A 21064-nucleotide genomic window follows, 5' to 3' on the forward strand; every position below is an offset into this window, starting at 1 on the left:
TTTTGCTTCCTTTTACAGGTGTTGATTAAATTAACTATTATTTGGCTGCCTTTCTCTTTATATAGTGAAAATTAAGGACATCTAATGTCATATCTCTAATTTTTAAATGAATCACAAATTACTAAACTGGTGCTGTTAAAGGCAAAAAAAAGGTAAAACAGAATTAAGCCCTAGTAAAGCTTACCAAGTAAAAAAAATGGTTTTTAAAGTTGCTTCAATGTAAGCAATGATGTTAATTCGGAGTTTAGGTAAACATGCAGAGCATGAGACCAGCACAAAAAATGAAGGCATTTAATGAAATTGTCTTACTTTATAAATTTAAAACATTGACAAGAAATACTTTATAAATAGTTATTGGTGAGTTGAGGATAGTATCTATGTTTTCTAAAAACTCAATGATTTAACATATGATTTAGGATATTAAAAATTAATTTGTCATTCATATATCACCTACATGCATGCTGTTTTTTCAGGTAGTGTATCTTGTAAGACAATTTAGTGGTATCACTCAGTATTAAATATTTAGAGATGATTGTACTAGTATTTAATAATGTACTTTAAGATTACAGCCCAAGTCTTCATCAGCTTGATTGACATCATTCTGAAGAATGTGATACTTATTCTGGAAATGAACACATTTGCTTACATATCCTACTTCCAAACTATAGTCATCAACAAATAGTAATTCCTAAATGATATTTATAATGTTTTTCCCTACCTCTGGCAGCAACATAGTTTGCTACTTTTATTTTTTTCCCATGGGAAATTGCAAATTTTTCAAACAGCACTTAAATACTAGGAGTTTTCTGTTTTTGTTTTTATTTTTAATGGGGAAGATATGTTCAAGTATTTATTCTTTGCTATTGTAATAAAATATATAACATTTACAATCTCAGCAGTAGTTATTTTTAATTTCTTTTTGAATTTAGATTTATGGGCTCAAAATAAACTTCTTATAACCCCTAAGTCAAGCATTAATAAATGAAGGATTTAAGTTTGGGAGATTGTATATTATGACCTAGTATGAAAATACAGTTTATCAAATCTTACCTTTTATTACACACTAATATGCAATTTCTGCTCATTTATGCCTCCTCTTCTTATAGTTCCATTCTGAAAAGGCAATATAAAATGGTCATTAAAAATGCAGACTCTTCACCCTGGGTATAAATCTGAATTATAAGTCTTATTAACTATTGACTATGGTAAAGGCTTTTAATATTTCTATGTGCAGTTCCCTCTTAATGCAATGGGGAGTACTACCTATCTTATAGTGCTGTAAAAGAATTAAAGTAAAAAATTCAGTTATTTACTAAATATTTTTAAACTACTTACAATGTGTTACACCCTGTCAAAAGAAGAGTGGTTGGTGATTATAGCAGAGATGTAGTGGGGAGAAGTTCCAAGCCATAATAAAGATTTTGGATTTTACTCTGAATCAGGAAGAGAAATATTAAGATATTTTGTGCAGAATAGTAACATGATCTGCCTTGGGATTCCAAGGCATTGTTCCTCTGGTTTCTTGTGGAAGAAGAGACTATAGGAGAGCATAGTTAGGTGCAGTAAGACAAACTAGGAAACTCTAGAAATGGTCCAGGAGAGATACGACTGTGGGTTAGATGAGACTACTTATTGATGATAGATGTAATAAAAAGTGCTAGATTCAGGATATATGTTGTAAGTAGAGGCCACACGATTTGTAAATAGATAGCCCACCAAAATGTTTGTTGAGCAACTATAAGAGTAGATTTTACTTTCACTGAAATGAGAAAGGCTGAGATAACAGAAGGACTTTACTTGGGAGAGGACATGGTCTGGGTATGGCCCAGAGCATCACCTGTCTCATACAAAGAGTACAATAAGCATGAGCTCTCCACCACAAATTCTATTTCTATTCCTGTGCACCTTCAACTTTGCTCTTGCTCCTTGCCATCCCCCAATTTTTCTTTCCTTCAGAAGCCAGTTAGAAATTCATCTTTACTCTCACCCAAATATCTTTGTCTTTTATAAAATCTTAAATGTGTGTATTCTCTATAGATTTTCTCATGTAATTTTATGTTGCATTATATTTTTGTCATTAAAGAAACTGTAACATTGTGAATGTGTGTGGAAGAGTTCACAAAGCCACCATATCACATATCTCTAAAACTTTCAGATGATTTGATATCAGGCACACCAACAATTAAGTCCTTAAGCACAAGGGAGCAGGTGTCCCTGTGAAGAATTTATTACACAGTTTTTCCCCTCTGAAAATACTTATATAGACAACTAGATGTTGGTATGCCTATAACTATAGGATCATATATTTACTAAACAAGACACGAAGTTTTATTTGAAAATGGTGATTTTCTTTATGAGGACAAATAACAAATGTGTTTGTTAAATATTTCTGATATGTGTTATTATACATTGGAGGCTTATTACCTCTTCCATCATAGATGTTCTCTTGTTGGAATTCACATGTGATTAAAAATCTTCATATTTGCCAACTCCCATACCTCCATTCATAATGTTGCTTACCAGAACTCCTTGTCCTCCATATTCTAATTCTTCTTATTTCAGGTCCACTGCTATTAAGGCCACTTCCATAACCCACTGTTCCAGAATTAGAGACAAGGACTTGCTTGCTAGTAGCTTCTTGGTTAAGCACAGAAGAGGAGAACAAGAAAAAATGAAACAAAGAAGGAGAGAAAGCTAAATAAAGGACATCATCAAGCTGGTTACCACTGAAAGCAATTGGGCCTCAGTCCCACGTGGGGCCCTCTGAGGAACCATGTAAAATATCCCTCAGTATTATCTGCCTGAGACATGAATGAGGGACTGTTTTACTGGTTTTATCACTTTCTCTGTTTTCAAGGAGAGCCCCAGGGAGCATAAACACCTCATGTCTCCAGGTGTGTTTTGTGTGTGGGCTAAGTGGTGAATTGGGCTACTGCATCCTTTGTGGTAGTGCTAGAGAGGACCAGGACAGAAAATGAAAGATATGTTTATAGCAGCTGAGGCTGGTGGCATTAGCCTACATTTGTATACAGCTGGGTGTCCCAGCAATGCCTGGAGCAAACAGATGAGCTGAAAGGATGTGGGAAGGGGCATAAAAGATGTTCTACACACAGAAAGTATACTTTCAATAGTGAACACGATTCTTCTTTAAACTAGTTCATTTACCAATGTTTATGCATTATAAAATAGATCTTACATATTTTTTGTTGATGTTGCTAATCCTCATAGGAGGATACTTTCCCCACCATGGATTTATGGAGGGGGTGGAAAGGAGCGGGAGAGACACACAGAGAGAAACACTGATGTGAGAGACACATTGTGTGGTTGCCTCCCACATGCGCCCGGCCCACTGTTAGGGATGGAGCCTGCAACTCAGGTACATGCCCTTGACTGGAATCAAACCCAGGACCCTTCAGTCCATGGGCTGATGCTCTAACCACTGAGAAAAACCAGGTAGGGCTAGATCTTACGTATTTTGTATTGAATATGTATGGTTCGTTTTCAGTTAACATCCACCAAGCATTCCTTAGTTTATAAAATTACATGTTGTGTTTCCATTATCGGTGTTTCATTGGTGCAGCTGCCTCCTCAGATTTACTTCCTTGTTTTAACTGATTATATAGATGGCTTTTGAAGGAGTAGATTAAAATTTTAAAAATATAATTATGATAGTTGACTTAGTGTTCTATGTATGTGTCATCAAAGTTTCTTTTAGCGGGAATGGTCTATATCAGCACTTTAAAATCATTAAGGCTGCACTTACTTTTGAGGAATATAATCGGCTGCATAGTTTGGTTATTTTAGAGAGAATGAGAAAAGAACCATGGCCTTTATCTCTATGCTGCACCCCTCTTCCCTAAAGAGCTTCTCTCCACCTTTCCAAGGCCTCAATTCCATAATTGAGATCCTTTTCTGCAGATGAGGCTTCTACCCCTTATTACAGTGCAAATAATACATTCTTTAGACCTTAATAATATTTGCACTAATTAGATCCTCACCTGAAATTAGTTTTTGATATTGATACTTAAGGATAAGAAGGTAAATGGGAAGACACTAGTATCATAAGGCATGAGTTGGACTTTGATGATGGAAAAATGGCTGCCTACTTCTCAGTGTTTCCTAGAGCCTCTCTTTAAAGAAGGAAGTAATATTAATACTCAATTGAAGAAAAGTTAGAACAAATGGAGGGTAGAGGAAAATGGGAGAAACATTTGACACAGTTTGGTAATGAACCTGTAAAAAGAGAAGGGTAAGGAGAAAGATCCAGTTTTTGCTTTGCTCATGTATCCTACTAAAATAATTGAGTATTTTATTGAGGATTTAAATAGAAGGCAAGTTTGAAACAAGGAGCAAAAATACTTTGCATTTGCCAGCTTGAGACTGGCTAACACTGGTTCTTTTTTCTGTTTTTACTGTAATTCCAATTATTCATCCATTCTTTTGATAAATATTCATTGAGAGCATACTATTTGTCAGATCCTGTCATTTGAGAAAAATCAATGTTATTGACCTATTTCAAGAATCTTACTAGTACAGCTGAAATAAATTCAAAGCTAGAATAACCTTTAGCAATAATCAAATCAGTTTTCCTCATTGTAGAGAAATGGGGAGTGCTTACTTCTAATCATACAGTGCCACAGTTCCCGGTGTAAAACCATGCCTCAGAAAGTCTGATTCCCACCCAGTGCTCTTCTCCTTGAGTGGGCAGTAAGACACTTCCCATATTTCTAGGCTTAACTTCTTTCACCAACCATGGTGCAAAACTCCTGAGAATGTTTAGGTCTCATTGCACAGTGAAATAAGTAATATTAGAATTTTGAAAAGTATTACATTGATCCAGAAATGCAAGGAGATGCTCATATCTTCTCCTTAGGTAGGCTCCAAAATAACAGATTTTATGTATTGTTATTTCTTTCAATTAAAGTTGACATACAATATTATATTAGTTTCAGGTGTACAACAAAGTGATTAGACATTTATATAACTTGCAAAATGATCACCCTGTCAAGTCTAGTACCCATCTGACATCATACGTAGTTATTAGAGTCTTACTGTATTCCCTTACTGTATGCCATAGGGAATACTTTACATCCCCAAGTCTAGTTTTATAAGTGACAATTTGTATTCCTTAATTCTTTCTCCTTTTGCACCCATATCTGCAACCCACCTCCCACTTTGTGACCATCAATTTGTTCTCTGTATCTATGAGTTTGTTTCTGTTTTGTTTGTTTATTTTGTTTTTTAGATTCCACATATAAGTGAAATTATATGGTTTCTGTCTTTCTCTGTATAACTTATTTCACTTAGTATAATACCCTTTAGATCCATCCATGTTGCTGCAAATAACAGAGTAATATTCCATTGTATATATGTACCACCTCTTCTTTATTCATTTGTCTGTTGATGGACATTTAGTTTGCTTCCATATTTTGGCATTTTTAAATAATTCTGCAATTAACATAGGAGTGCATATGTATTTTTGAGTTAGTGTTTTGATTTTCTTTGGATAAATACCCAAAAGTGCAATCACTGGGTAATATGATAGTGCTAACCGGTTTGTCTCAGTGGATAGAGCGTCGGTCTGCAGACTCAAGGGTCCCAGGTTTGATTTCGGTCAAGAGGATGTACCTTGGTTGCAGGCACCTCAGAGGGAAGGTAGGAGAGGGTGGGGGTAAAGGGGAGAGATCAACCAAAGGACTTGTATGCATGCATATAAGCCTAACCAGTGGTCACGGACAACAGGGGATGGGGGCATGCATGGGGAGGGGTTTGGAATGGGAATGGGGGGGATGAGGACAAATATGTGATACCTTAATCAATAAAGAAATTAATTTAAAAAAAAGAGCATGTACCTTGGTTGCAGGCACATACCCAGTATGGAGTGTTGCAGGAGGCAGCTGATAGATGTTTCTCTCTCATCGATGTTTCTTACTCTCTATTCCTCTCCCTTCCTCTCTGTAAAAAGTCAATAAAATATATTTTAAAAAATATGATAGTTCTATTTTTAATTTTTTTTAGAAAAATTCATACTATTTTCCATTGTGGCTGCACTGATTTTCAATTCTACCAACAGTGCACAAGGGTTCCCTTTACTCCACATCCTCACCAATACTTTCTTGTTGATTTATTGATGATGGCCATTCTGACAAGTGTGAGGCTGGTTTCCATTGGAAATATTTTCTTGAAGTAAATAAAATTCTCTATAAAGAAAGCAAGTCTATTATTATTATTTTTTGTGGTAATTTTAAAAGAGCATCATGGATGGTTGTAATGACAGCAGGTCCTGGCTTGAAGACCTACTAAATTGATATTTTAAAAAAGTTGGTAAACCCTAGAATTTCTTCATTGACAAATTTGATACATAACTCTTCTTATAAACTTTATCTATGTATTTGGAGACAGCTATTTTGAACCACAGCTTTGCAGCTTATTAACTTGCATAATTTACTCAACTTCAGTTAGTCCCAATTTCTTTATTTGTAAAATGGAATAAAAATAACTCCTTTAAAGTTAAGTGATTATTAATAATATATTTTACCAACTGTTATTATAAATTTTTATTTCAGGTTTTATCACAAAGAAAGGCACATTATATAACACTAGCACATTTATAATGGTACAGAATATACCACTATATTTTACAACTCAAAAATAGATCACTGCAGTATACTTTAGTTTCAGGTATTGCAGTCTAATACAGTGCTAATACCAGATAAATCACAGGAATCAAAACATATTTTAACCAGTATATCTAAAATGGTTAGCATGCCTCACCACATATTTTCAAGATGATGTACTATCTGAAAATTAAATGTTTTAGATAATACCTTTTTTTTCTTTCATTATATTTTGAACTGTTAATAGTTCTCATAATTTTTTATTTTGTTTTGCACATTAACTTGCTAAGAATCTATATATAAAATGCATTTATTATTCATAGTATTTCTATGCAATAGAGAGGCATTTACTGACTTGGAGGTAATATGGATGAAAGGTATTGTATGATTTCATCACCTCTATTACCTTAATAGTCTCACTGTGTCCAGTTTCCACTTCACTTGAGCCATTTTTAGCCTTTCCAGGCATGCTGCCTCCTTTGGGTTCTTAAAGACTAATTATAATCTTGTCCTTTGTATAAAAATTTTATATAATTCTATCTGCTTCCTAAGCATTCAGCTCCCTGTTTTCCATATTACTATTATCTGGCAAAGCAGAATTATTCACTGCTTTCTTGCACTCCCCACAACTTGATTTATGTGTGGTCATTCATTGTTTCTCATATCTGAGCAATCCTATCCTTGCTCCTATTTCTATATCCCGTCTTTAACATCAGCTTATATGGCAGTTGTAAAAAGAACTGGCTACCTCTGCCCCACTTCCATCTTACCAGAACAAGACTGTCTGCAAAGGAACACACTTTTGAAGTCAATCTTTACATTAAAATTGATAAAACTCTATTATCCATGGAAACTAATACTTTTACTTGGAAATGTGCATATGCTTAACTGAACAGAACATTTACAGGAACTGGCATATCTCCACATCAATGGGTGGGAAAATTAGAGAGAGAGAGAGAGGGAGAGAGAGAGAGAGAGAGAGACCCTGAGCAGATGATCCATACTGACTTTAGAGAAGGTGTCCCAGAGTACCTAAGTTATCTGCAGACTTGGGAAGCAAAATACATCATTAGTGAAATCCAGGGGTTCCTGCACATAGACCGACTCCAATCTGGTGAAGAAAGGAGGGGGATGCAGGGATAGAGAGACGAGGAGCAATATTTCCTCTTGTCAAAGATCCTTTTCCCTTGTGACCAGTGGTATAGTCTGCAGTAGTGAGAGACTAATTTTTTACGCCTACCTTGCAATTCCCTTTTCATTTATATGTAAAACCTGGTTTGATTCAGAGGAGGGGCAAAGAAGTATAGGGTGGGCAGTCCTTATCACTTCAGGTTCTCATTCATTTCAGTAGAGTAGTTAACCATGAATCTGGGTTCTATTTCTGACTAGACATATAGAAAAAGATATAATGATGATATTAAAACCATGTAATCACATGATGAGATCACCAGGAAAACGAAGTATTGGCAAACAATTCTCCAAGACAATTGTTCAGTTTTTATTTGTAACTATCTTTTCTTCAAGTATGTTTGTGAACATCTATCTTTCAAGTAAAATTGCCTTGGAAGATGGAGATAGAGAAGGTGATAAAAAGAATGACTCCATTCGGCACAAATGTTGGGCTTATTTTCTAGATGCCCTTAAAAAATTAGTTCAGGGCTTACCTAAACACGTGATAAATCTGTGCTTTGGCATCAACCTGAGTCACTCTGCAACATTTCTGTGGGCCTCAGGGGGAGAAAGGGAAAATAATGGAAACATGATGATGTTATCTGTTTATGCCATGAGCAGTCAAGTCCTTTGTCTCTGACTCAGGATCACATGTCTTTAGCTAGCATCCACAAAACTTTGGCAAGCCAACTTGTTAATTTGCAATTAAGGTAAAATTTCAGAGTCTTTGCAATTCTTAAAAATATAAATGAAGAGAAATGAGAGAGACAGTGGCATCTTGGACTTGTCAACATGTACAAGTCAAGATAGGTTGAGGATGCAGGAAAGGAAAATAAAAAAAGAAAAGCCAGTCATATAGGAGCAAATCCAGAGAAATTCATTTAACTTTTTTTTTTTCATGGAATCTGATATTTAAAATGTTTAAAATGTGAGATTGTCTTTATTCTTCTGATGCCTAGTATTTGGATAGATAATTGGCCACTGGGTCTACCAAGTGATAGGAACTAGTTACTCAATTAGACTTAAGTCAAATATTGGGAATTTATCCTGAGAGATTAATAATCCATTACCACTGACCATCACTGAGTTGTGAAAAAAAAAACTAAACCTTTCTTTTAAATAAATAGACACTGCTAATGTCATACAAATAATGTAAATGTTTATAAATTACCTGGAAAGGCTATTTTTTAAACTAATTTTTTAAAATAATGTTGATTCAGATGAAATTGTAAGAGATAATATGGATATATCCTGTTACCCTTCACTCAGCTACTCCAGTGGTGATATCTCATGTAATTATGATATAATACACAGTCAGAAAATTGACATTTTTATTCAGTTACCACCAGTTTTGCAGACATTTATGGGTATGAGTGTATGTAGATCTTACGATTTTATTACATTTATTCATGTGGTCACCACCACATTTAAGGTACAGAACAGTTCCAGCACAGGATTTTTTTGCTACTCTTTTATAACCAGAGTCACCTCCTCCTCTCTCAAATAAGAATGAGCCAAATAAAACAGAGAGAGGAAGAAGTTGAGCAGAAAAAGATGTACAAAAGTTATGTGGAATGAGAAAAGTGTCAAGTTTAAAGAACAGCAACTTTTACTTTATATCGCTAGTTTGTTTTCTTTTGCATTATTATGGTTGTACTTATAATCTGCCTGAATTATTTTTGAGGTGAGAACAATTTATATGGCTAGTAGAAGATGGATGAATGAGTAGATGAATTGATAAAATACATACTTATTTCATTTTCAAACTCTTCTTATTTTATCACTTATAATGATTCATCATCAATTTACTATACAAATAGTAAGTGTATTTAAAATTTACTTGTTTAAATAATTAAGTAATTAAAAAAATTAAAATCTAAATTCCAATGAACTATGACTATATGATCAATGCAAATATCATATTTTATTAACTCCCAGGTCCCTGGCTGTAAATTATGTTATGACAGACCCAATGATTTAGATGGCAGTGCTTTATAAATAGACTACTACTGTACAAATGTTTTTATTATATAAGCTAGAAAAGAATACATGTCATAATTGAGATAAAAAGCCATGCCAGTTTAAGGTGAGACTAGGGACATAACCTTTTGCTAGAAGGATAGTTTGTGCTTTGGACAGGTTGTCTATGATCTAATATTACAATCCTAACCCTCACCTTTCTCTAAATTTATACCAATTTCAAGTAACACTTCTATGTTTTTTGAGTACTGAAAACTTAATAATGTCAAGACAGAAATCTTGGTTTTCCTTTCTGACTTAAAACCAGTTTCTTTCTTCTTAATGCCATCTATAGCCACCCATTTCCTCAGGTCCAAGCCTAAAAGTTATCTTAATTCCTTGCTTCCTTCAATTCTCGTGTGATGACACTAGTAAATCTTATTGAATCTGCCTCAAAAACGTATCCTGAGTCCAAAATACATTGTAGAAATGGCCTCTACTATTATTACCATTATTGCTATTCCCTCACTTGTAGCTAGAAGTGGTCATATAATATGTAAATATAAATATTGTGTGGTAATTCCAGAAAGGCTGTGTATGTGAGCTGACTCAATGAAAAGTGAGGCTTGTTTTTTTCCTTCCATCCTCTGTCCTCTTTTTCAGAATACACAATAGGAGGCTTAAAGTTCTAGAAATATTAAATCACTTGCCCCATACCTTGCACTGTACATCTCCTCCATCTGGCTGTTCCTGAGTTATATCTTTTTGTAATAAACTGGTAATCTAGCAAGAAAAATGTTTCTCTTAGTTTACTGAGCAACGCAGGTAAATTAACCCTCAGAAGGAGGGTGTAAGAACCTTTGATTTGTAGTCAGTACAGAAGGTAACAACCTGGGCTTAGAATGGTGTCTGAAGACCAAGGGAGGCATGGCATTGTTGGAACCTGCTCTCTATAGCAGTGAGGTAGTCAGAAGCACAGGTGATAACCTGGCCTTGTGATTGTCATGTGAAGTATGGGTGATAGAGGCAGTCTCCTAGAAGTAAACCATTAACCTGTGGAATCTACCAGGAAATAGTGTCAGAGTTGAGTTGAATTCCAGGACACCCAGCTGGTATCTGGAGCATTGGCTGGATGTGTGGGGAAGCCCCACTCCTCTACACACTTCTCACTTTCTGACCTGACATTGAAGAGTTTCCTTTGTCTGATTCATTGATTCTTCATCAGAAGGACACACATGCCTCATTTCTTCTTCCCTATTGAGCCCCTATCTCTCAAACCAAGAAAGGCACAGTATGACCTAGTCTGTGTTTCAACACCAAAAATGGGCCTTTTTATGAGCCAAGTGCTTATTTTAATTGACCCAGGAAAATAAAGAGAATAAAGATAATTTTACTGAGTGCTGAAAACAGTGGGTTTACTTTAGGGATTGGATACTAACCTGAGGACATTGTATCACAAATACTCAGTTCAAATGCTACTTCCTCTGGGAACCTTATCAGATAAGAGACTGGGCCTGAATTAAAAGCACCTTCCCTGTGTTCTAATTAGAGCCAACTGCATGCCACTATTCTATCATTTATCTCCCTGCATTGTAATTAGGTTTTTAAATTATGTCTATCCAAGTACACTGGAATTCTCTTAAGATAGGGCTTGCATCCTACATTCCTATATATTGACAGCTAGGCCTAAGCTAAGTATGTATCATATGCTCAATGAATATTGATTGGTTGATAAAAGAATGACTGAGTCAAAGAATGAATGGTATAGGAAAAAAGGGATAGGTGACTTCCTTATCATTTTGCTAGGACAGATATAATAGCACAGAGTAGTTGAAAATTGCTTAAGATTACACAAAATAATTGACAATAGAACCAAGATCTTGCTTATTCTTTTTCTAGGAGCCCAGCGTGCAAAATCACATGGCACGCCCACCCACCCGTCGCCCTGCCTTGACACCTGAACCTCTCCACGCAGTGCCTGGCCCAGCCCCCTGACCCCTCTGGCCTTCTCTGGCCACTTCAAGCCCCTCCCTCAGTCACTGGAGTCGCCTTGGGCTGGTCCCGCCTTCTCCAGGAGCCTCCTTGCTTCCGCCCCATCTCCAGAGCAATGCAGCGGCTCCACCCCGTCATGGCGTCAGAGGAGAGCGTGGGAACCTCCCACCTGCTGCCCTGTGCTCCTTCCCCAGGCAGGTGAACAGCGGGGCACTGAGTGCGAGCTGTGGGTGACAAAGGACTGGTGAGGGGGGCTCTACAGGCTCTCACCCCTGCCCTCCCAGGCAAGGGCCTCCTCCAGGCACCCGCTGCTTCCACCCCATCTCGGGGAGCAATGCCCTGCCACGCACATGCAGGCAGCCTCCTCCTTAGCGGTGGTGACTGTGACACTGTTAGGACCAATTAGCATATTACCTCTTTATATACATAGATTTTCAATCAGCAGTTTGAACATTTTATGAAGCTCTCCAAAAGCCCTAGAAATGGAGTCATGTAATCTTATTGCAGAATCCCAGCTTTCTACTCTGTAAAACTGGCACCATTTTACCTATATTAGAAAATTGTTGCTCAAGTAGTAAATAAATAATAAAATTTTAATATTAAAGTTTTCAACATATTCCATGATTTATTACAAGTACTTAGTAAATATTTATATTTTAAAAATTATATTTCACATATCTTAAGTAGTCACAGCTTTTAGGTTACATAGAATCAAGTAAACATTGATGTAAAATATTCCTGATTCATAAGATGCATTCTTATGTCTGTTCATAGTTTTGCCAATGGGGAGTAAAAAATGTGATGAATTGTATGCAGATTGATTTTAGATAATAAATGCTATCTTGCTTTGCAGAGATTATGTCAAAGCTTAAAATCTATTTAAATCATCTCTCAATGTCATTTTATTTTCTTCTTTCTGTTAAGTGTTGGTAACATATTTAAAGGTCAGAAGTATTAATTCACCATTTTGGGGGCTGAGTATAGTTCAGTTATGTGCTGCATTTAGTGGCAATTAGTTTTTTAAAACCCTAGGATTTCTGTAGTAAAAGATACATTCTAGTAATGACAATTGATAGAACAAGAAAGAAAGCTGTGCTTCCAAATACATTTTTAGAACATTCAGTTACGCTTATGTTCTCAGTGTCTGGTGGGCCATGGGTGACTTAATAAATAGGTGGGAGAGAAAAATGTAGAAAAAGTCTGGAAGTGGAAATGAAATTTTATTGATCCCCAGCAGATTTCTTATTACAAACTTTTCAGTTCTTCCAAAAATCTGAGCCAATTGAAGTGAATTCAAAAATGACGTTTCTGGTGAGTTTGCTTTATTCACTAAGAATTACAAGTGAGAGCATTTCTCCTAAACTAAGCTATAGAAACACACATTCCTTTTTGCTGATGCATTTCTAGTTAATGTTGGAGATAAGCATTATCTTATACTTTATGCGATATAATAGAAAAAGTACATGCTCTATGTGAAAGAAGAAAATATCATGTTCATTCAACAAAATTTATTGAACGTTCATTATGTGTACCATTTTATGATTCAGAAGTCTCTGGGGGATATAAAGCTGTGAAATCATAAATCCTTAGCTTTGAGATCTTACATTAAATTAGAAGAGGCAAGGTACAATGGAAAAACAACAAGAAAAAGCTGCTAATAAAATATTTGTGAAATAAGAAAAAGGGAGATTATTTTGTTGGAGAAATCTATCAATTGGTTGGTAAAGAAGTAGTCATGTGTCACGTAATGACATTTTGTGATGGATCACATATGCATATGGGTCAGCGGTCCCATCCTATATAATAAAAGCATAGTATGCAAATTGTCCCCTCGACCAGGAGTTGTCCGGGAGTTCGACCAGGAGGTGGTGCCTGCCAGGGGAAGGGAGGAAGTACCCGGCTGGCAGGCGGCAGCTGCTAGGGACCCTAACAGTGCATAAATTTCATGCATTGGGCTTCTAGTAAGATTATAATGAAGTTGAAAAATTCCTCTTACCTAGTGACATTGTAGCTTTCTAACATTGTATCACAACTCATTATTCAAGTGTTTGTGGTGATACTGGTGTAAACAAACCTATTGCATATGAGTCTTATAGAAAATACAATTATATACAGTACATATTACTTGATAATTATAATAAATGCCTATGTTTTTGGTTTATGTATTTACTATTTTACTTATTGTTATTTTATAGACTGTACACTTTCTACTTATAAAAAGTGTTTGCTATAAAACTGTATGCTTTGTTACTTAGTCAGCAGCCTTATACAGCTTGTGTTTACTGTGATTCTTGATTGCATTACTTTTTCTGTGCTTGATTTAATCTCATGCTGTTTTGTACAGGAATATGCTATACAGGCTTCTAGGCTAGAAGCACCCGGCTACCATATCCGCTAGCTGTGCCAGGCTATACCATCTACACTTGTGTTAGTACACCCTGTGATGCTGGCATGATGAAAGCACCTAACAACACATTTCTCAGAACCTGTCCCCATATACAGATATGTAGACTGATATAAAATACTCAACTGTGCCTTATTAAATAGGGCCTCAATTTGTGTGTGGGTATAGGAGTTCACTGCTTCAGAATATTTTCAATATATTATTATTATTTTTTAAAGAATTTGTATTGATTTCAGAGAGGAAGGGAGAGGGAGAGAGAGAAATATCAACAATGAGAGAGAATCATTGATCAGCTGCCCCCTGCAAGCCCCCTAACTGGGGATTGAGCCCATAGCCCAGGCATGTGCCAGGACCAGGAATCGAACCATGACCACCTGGGTCATAAGTTGACACTCAACCATTGTGCCACACTGGCTGGGCTCTATATATTATCTAAGTAAAATACAACCATGCCGGCATGATGGTATTATTGTTTGTTTTTTCCTTTATAGATAAGGGAAATGAAGCTCACTGAAGTCACTTCACTAATTAAGAAAAAGCATACATGTTTCTCCATTACAAGTTGATGTAACAACACTGCTTTCAACTGTAAATCATTTTTATATGCATGTTTAATCACATGCAGGGTAGTATGAAAGGCAATATAGCAATGTAGTTAATAGCTTAGAAACTGGAATCAGAGACAGCTGATATATAGTTTGTTTTTTACACTTAAACAGTTATGTTACCTTAGTCAAGTTCCCTTTGAGAACATTTATAATCTAGATAATAGAAATAAGAATAGTAATTGCTGGACAAGGCAGTGTATCAAATAAGGTATTTTCAATTACAAATACCAGAACAGTGGCTTAAATAACACAAACATTTTTGTGAATTAAGATTTTATGTTTTAGAGTAGTTTAAGGTTCGAAGCAAAATTGAGGGAAGGTACCACAATTTCCCATCTACGTCCTGCCCACATGCATAGTCTCCCCCATTGTCAGCATTCACCTGAGTGGTACATTTGTTAGCACTGAGGAAACCACATAGACACATATTTAATAGCCAAAGTCTATAACTTACATTGCAGTTCATTCTATGAGTTTAGACAAATATTTAATGGCATGTGTCCATCATATGTTATCATAATATTTTCACCACATGAGAAGTCCTCAGTACTCCACCTATTTATCCCTTCCTACACTGTAAGCCCTGGCTACCACTGATTTTTTTTTTTTTTTTTTTTTTTACTGTCTCCATAGTTTTGCCTTTTCCAGAATATTATATAGTTGGAATCCTACAGTATGTAGTCTTTCTGATTGGCTTCTTTCACTTAATAATGTGTTAGACAGACATGAGCAGAAAAAGGGACGATGGGCCAGGTACAGAAACTCACCAGGGCAGAAAGCCATGGTGTGGAGAGTGGCTATAGTGTCTGGACAGGTTCAAGCCTCAAACTGATGAGAGGGCACAGTCCTCTCATGGCAAAGCCACGTGCAAGGCCCAGCTTGGAGGGCAAAGCCCTCCCAGCAAAAGGCTATAGTTGTAAGCTTGACCTTATGGTTGGAACCTGTGGTTCCACGAGGCTGAATGATGTGGGCTTGATAGAGTTCAGGTGCATGTAATTGAGTAGATTCAAAACCCAGGAGAACATTGTAAACATCTTGACCATGCCCTTACTTTGCCTCCTGGAATCCTCCGATATAATAAAGAGGGAATATGCAAATTGGCCATCACTCCATCACAAAGATGGCTGCACCCACAGCTGAGGCCAAGTTCCCATAAGGAGCCTTAACAAGCAATCAGAAGGGACCTGAGGTTACGCCCTCCCCTGCCCCCGTGAGGCTTGTCAGGGGACCTCAGGCCGCGCCCCCCACCAAGCAGGGCTTGACAGGGGACCTTAAGGTGCACTTCCCATCCTGGTGCTGGGCTAGGGGACCTCAGGCTGCTCCCCCTGCCCCAGCGCCAGGCCGGGGTACCTCAGGCTGTGCCCTCCACCAAGTGGGGCTTGACAGGGGACTTCAGGCCACGCCCCCCACCCCGGCACCAGGCCAGGGGCCTCAGACTGCACTCCCCACCCGGCGGGGCTTGACAGGGGACCTCAGGCCGCACCTCCACCCCAGCACCGGGCCTGGGGACCTGAGGCTGCACACCCCCTGCCTGGCGTGGCTTGACGGGGGACCTCAGGCCATGTCCCCCACCTGGCGGAGCTTGACAGAGGACCACAAGGCACACCCCCGCCCCGGTCTGAGCTGGGGGACCTCAGGCCATGCCCGCCATCCTGGCACCAGGCCAGGGGACCTAAGGCTACGCCCCCTGGCCAGCAGGGCTTGACAAGGGTGGGACTGGCCGGGTCTGGATCTAGCCCAATTGTGGGTGGGGGGGCAGCCAGGTCTGGGTCTCATGCGATTTTGAGGTACATGTGGGTGGGCGGGGACTTGACTCTGGGTCCCATGGTGAGCCCAAGACTAACAGGAGGAAGGTTTTCATATACATTTTACTAATTTTCTTTCATCTCTGACACTTCTATTATAGAGAAAGAGCAAATAGCAATATTAAATTATTTCCTCTAATTAATCCCCTTTTAATGTGCACAAATTTTGTGCACTGGGTCATAGTCTGGCTATAAAATAAAGACTCGGCTTGTGGGCTGTGGTGCTGTCTCTCCATCAGAGAGGGCAGCGTCCCCACCTAGCTCCAGCTTTATTCTCTTGTCTGTCTTTTCTAATCCTTCACCCCCCCCCCACCCCACACACACCTCAGGTTCACCCATGGCTATGCTGAGCGCAGCACACCCTGGATGCCTAGCAAGGGGCAAAACTGGGAAAACAAGAACCTCACCCCCAGGGTAACCTATCCTCCCCTAGCATATCACTGGTCATGCTTTTTGGATCCTCATATTGCTGGTCAGGTGGTTTAGAGCCCCTGACCTTTTCCTCCCTAAAGATAACATCTAGGCTTCAGTTGTATTTCAGCTCCAGGCCCAGAAAAGTAGCAAAACTATACAAGTCGTACCTTGGCTGCCTCAGGACCAGCTACATTGACTAATAACCCCCTGCCCTGGCACCGACCAGTGGAGACCACGACCCTAAAAGAGCACACCGGGAAAGCTGATGAATATTCTACTGAGACACTCTGCTGAGACCTTCCCTAAGATTTCCACCTGCAATAGAGATATAAATACCTTCAGGATGAAGGACCCAGTGCCATCCCTCCCTCCAAGGGAGAGCCATTCCCTTTGCCCTCTCCTTCCCCCACAGCCGAGAATCCCCTATCCTCAATGGACCCCAGGAAGCTTGCAACCAGGGGGCATTGGACAGCCCTAAAAAAAACCACCTTAAAATAATGTACCCCAGTCCCTAGGAACCTTTAAATATACAGCAGGTTCTCAAATAACATCCTTCTTTCATTAAACATTGTTTTATTATAATGCTGATGAGCTGCCTTAGGAACTTTACTCCTTTATATCAATTAGCCTACTTAAATTTGGTTTCCTTCTACATGGTTTCACTTAAAGTCACAGTTACATTGTAGTGCTTATGGAAGATAACACTCTAAACTGAAAACAGAAAGAAAATATTTTTCAGCCAAATTTTAATATTTAAATCCTAAAGTATGGAGTGAATTCATGCATTTATTTATTTTTTGAGGGTAAATCCTTGCATACTATTTTCAAAGACAATCTTGTAAGTGAGGCATTTGACTTTCACAACTTTTGCGGACCTTATTCTTCCATTGGGTTTGAGCATAAATATTTCATAATGCCAAAGTGTAAAATATTTAAATGCCTCATTTCACACCACTATGATATACAGTATATATTAAATGTTTCAGAAATACTCTAGTGATTATTTTTCCTGCAATGTTTTATACATGTATCAGAATAGTGCTTTAAATGGATTATTAACAATTCCATTTCATCGTATAAATTATACATATTTCAAAATACAATATCAAGTGAAATGTTTTGAAAATGAATGACTACTGAATGCAATCATGACATCAGTTGTAAAATTAATTTTTACTTTGAATTCTAAAATGTTTCAAATATTTACCATATTTCATGGGATCTAAGTTGCAATATATGATAATACAAACTATTATTTTATGTACCACCAAAAAATAAAAAAAATTGTCTAATCCTATCTAATAAAACAGTAATATACAAATTAACTATCACTCCACTACACCCACAAACCATGCCCAACAGCCAGTCAGGAGCAAGTATGCAAATTAACCCAACCAAGATGGCTGTGGCCACGGAGCAAACAGGAGGCTTGGGTTGACCTGGTGATAGAGGAAGCCAAGCTTTCCACACACCCGGGCCAGCCCAGGCCTCCACTCAAGGCTACAAAGTTTCAATTGTACAAGATAAATAAATCCCAAATCCCAGGGCCTCTGCTGGGGTCGCCGGGGGGCGTGGCTGGCCTGAAAAGCACCACAGACCCCTCACCCAGGCCACCCCATGCCCCAAGGGAACCCCCACCCTGATCAGGGACACCCCTCAGGGCAAACCAGCTAACCTCCACCCGTGCACCAGGCCTCTAATCCTATCTAACAAAAGAGTAATATGCAGATTGACCATTACTCCAACACACAAGATGGCTGCCCCCATGTGGTCAAAGATGGTTGCCCCCATGTGGACACAAGATGGCCGCCACAAGATGGCCAGCAGGGGAGGGCAGTTGTGGGCGCTCAGGCCAGCAGAGGAGGGCAATTTGGAGGTACCAGGCCTGCAAGGGAGAGCAGTTGGGGGTGACCAAACTGGCAGAGGAGGGAAGTTGGGGGCAACCGGGCCTGCAGGGAAGGGCAATTGGGGGGGACCCAGGCCTGCAGGGGAGAGCAGTTAGGGGTGACCAGGCCTTCAGGGGAGGGCAGTTAGGGGTGACCAGGCCTGCAGGGGAGGACAGTTAGGGGTGATCAGGCCTGCAGGGGAGGGCAGTTAGGGGTGATCAGGCCTGCAGGGGAGGGCAGTTAGGGGCAAACAGGCTGGCAGGGGAGCAGTTAGGCATCAATCAGGCTGTCAGGAGAGTGGTTAGGGAGTGATCAGGCTGGCAGGCAGAAGCGGTTAGGGGCAATCAGGAAGGCAGGCAGGCGAACAGTTGAGAGCCAGCAGTCCTGGATTTTGAGACATATGTCAGACTACCCCTTTAGGCCCGATCCCGGTGGCAGTCAGACATCCCTCGAGGGGTCCCAGATTGGAGAGAGTGCAGGCTGGGCTGAGGGACACACACCCCTGTGCACGAATTTCGTGCACCAGGCCTCTAGTTATTAATAAATTATCAACCATAAGAAACATTTATATATATATATATATATATATATATATACACACACACACACACACACACACCTAGGTCTTAACATTTATGACAATAGTATAATATATTTTATCATTTTTAGACATGCTCTACTGCCCAACCTTTATTTTTGAATTTATATTATTTTTATTTGATCTGATTTTCTGATTAGCATTATATGTTATATCTTACACCTTAAATTTAGCAGGATTTTCTATACTTTTAGCTTTAACATAATAATCACTTTCTTTTAACATGCACTCTTGATGAGAGAAATGAAGGCTTTATCCTTTAGCTACTGTATTTTAACATAGCAAATACATTTTACTAAATGGTAGAACAAGAGCTTTTTCTATGAGATTCATCCTATATAATAGAAGCATAGTATGCAAATTGTCCCCTCAACCAGAGTTCTTCCAGGAGTTTGACAGGGGCTGGGGGTGGGGCAGACCAGGGCCCTGGCCAGCAGCTGGCAGCCACTAGGGATCCTACCAGTGCACAAATTTCATGCACTGGGCCTCTGGTGTTATATAAAATTTGTAAGCATGACTGGCTTGAAGATAGAGGAGATGCTTTCCTTTTTCTGGATTTTTAGTGCTGAAAGATATTCTGCAAAAAAAGACATTCTGTAAAAGACCTCCATTTGTTTGGCTCAATTTGCTGGGAACCTAAAATTGCTCTTACAATAAAGTGTGTGTGTGTGTGTGTGTGTGTGTGTGTGTGTGTGTGTGTGTGTTGGTTTTAAATATTAAAAAAGGTGGTTTTAAATATTTTTAAAAAGGGACAAAAATGTAAAGTTCTGTGTAGTTAGTCTCTAAGTTATGTAAGATCAGGAGTGATTTAAACATTTCACCAGATGCATACTGACTCTGGCATTTTTTTTTATTCCCATTAGGACAATTCATATTAAAAAATCATCTAAAGAAAGATTGAGAACTTCTGCCTACTCTCTATAGAGAGATCTAATTGAACATGTACTAAGCATCATGCTGGTAAAACTGGACTTCACAACATCAAGGAGCTTACAAGTTTGTAAGAAGAAGAGGATGCTGAGGGGCTGTTGGTAGAAGAAAATTGAGATTCCTTGGAAAAGAAAATTCATTGTGGAAAGTAAAAGGCTATAAATATTATCTAATAGTACAGGGGTAGAGGAAGAAATTTTCACTATAATTATTACAGTAATTATTAGAAGTTTTTGAGCATGAAATTGAAATAAAAAGGGAGATGTTTGAGAAGACAGAAATGTTTGATAAGGAAGATTCAGGAGACAGCAGACTCTTGCTGTGGTCCAGATCTAGAATAGTAAGGGCCTGGAATAAGAGATAGAGATGAGCAAGAAAAGCAAGAGATTATTGTAATATATATTTGAAAAAAATGTAGGATTTAAAACTAGTAAAATTATATTAAGTTGTTGTAATTTGACAAGGTAACCAAAGTATATTTTTTAGAATCTTTCCTGTTTTGATATGTTTTTATCACATTACACAGCAAAACCCTCATTGAGCTTTGTATTGGGATGAAAAACATATATATATATATATATATTTCTAAAAGATATCTCAATATTCTTTATATTCTTTATTTGGAATTATATTACAACTTTAAAGATACAAATATTATCCATTGATGAATTCATAACAAAA

The sequence above is a fragment of the Plecotus auritus genome (assembly GCF_963455305.1).
Source record: "Plecotus auritus genome assembly, chromosome: 1".
Lineage (NCBI taxonomy): Eukaryota > Metazoa > Chordata > Mammalia > Chiroptera > Vespertilionidae > Plecotus > Plecotus auritus.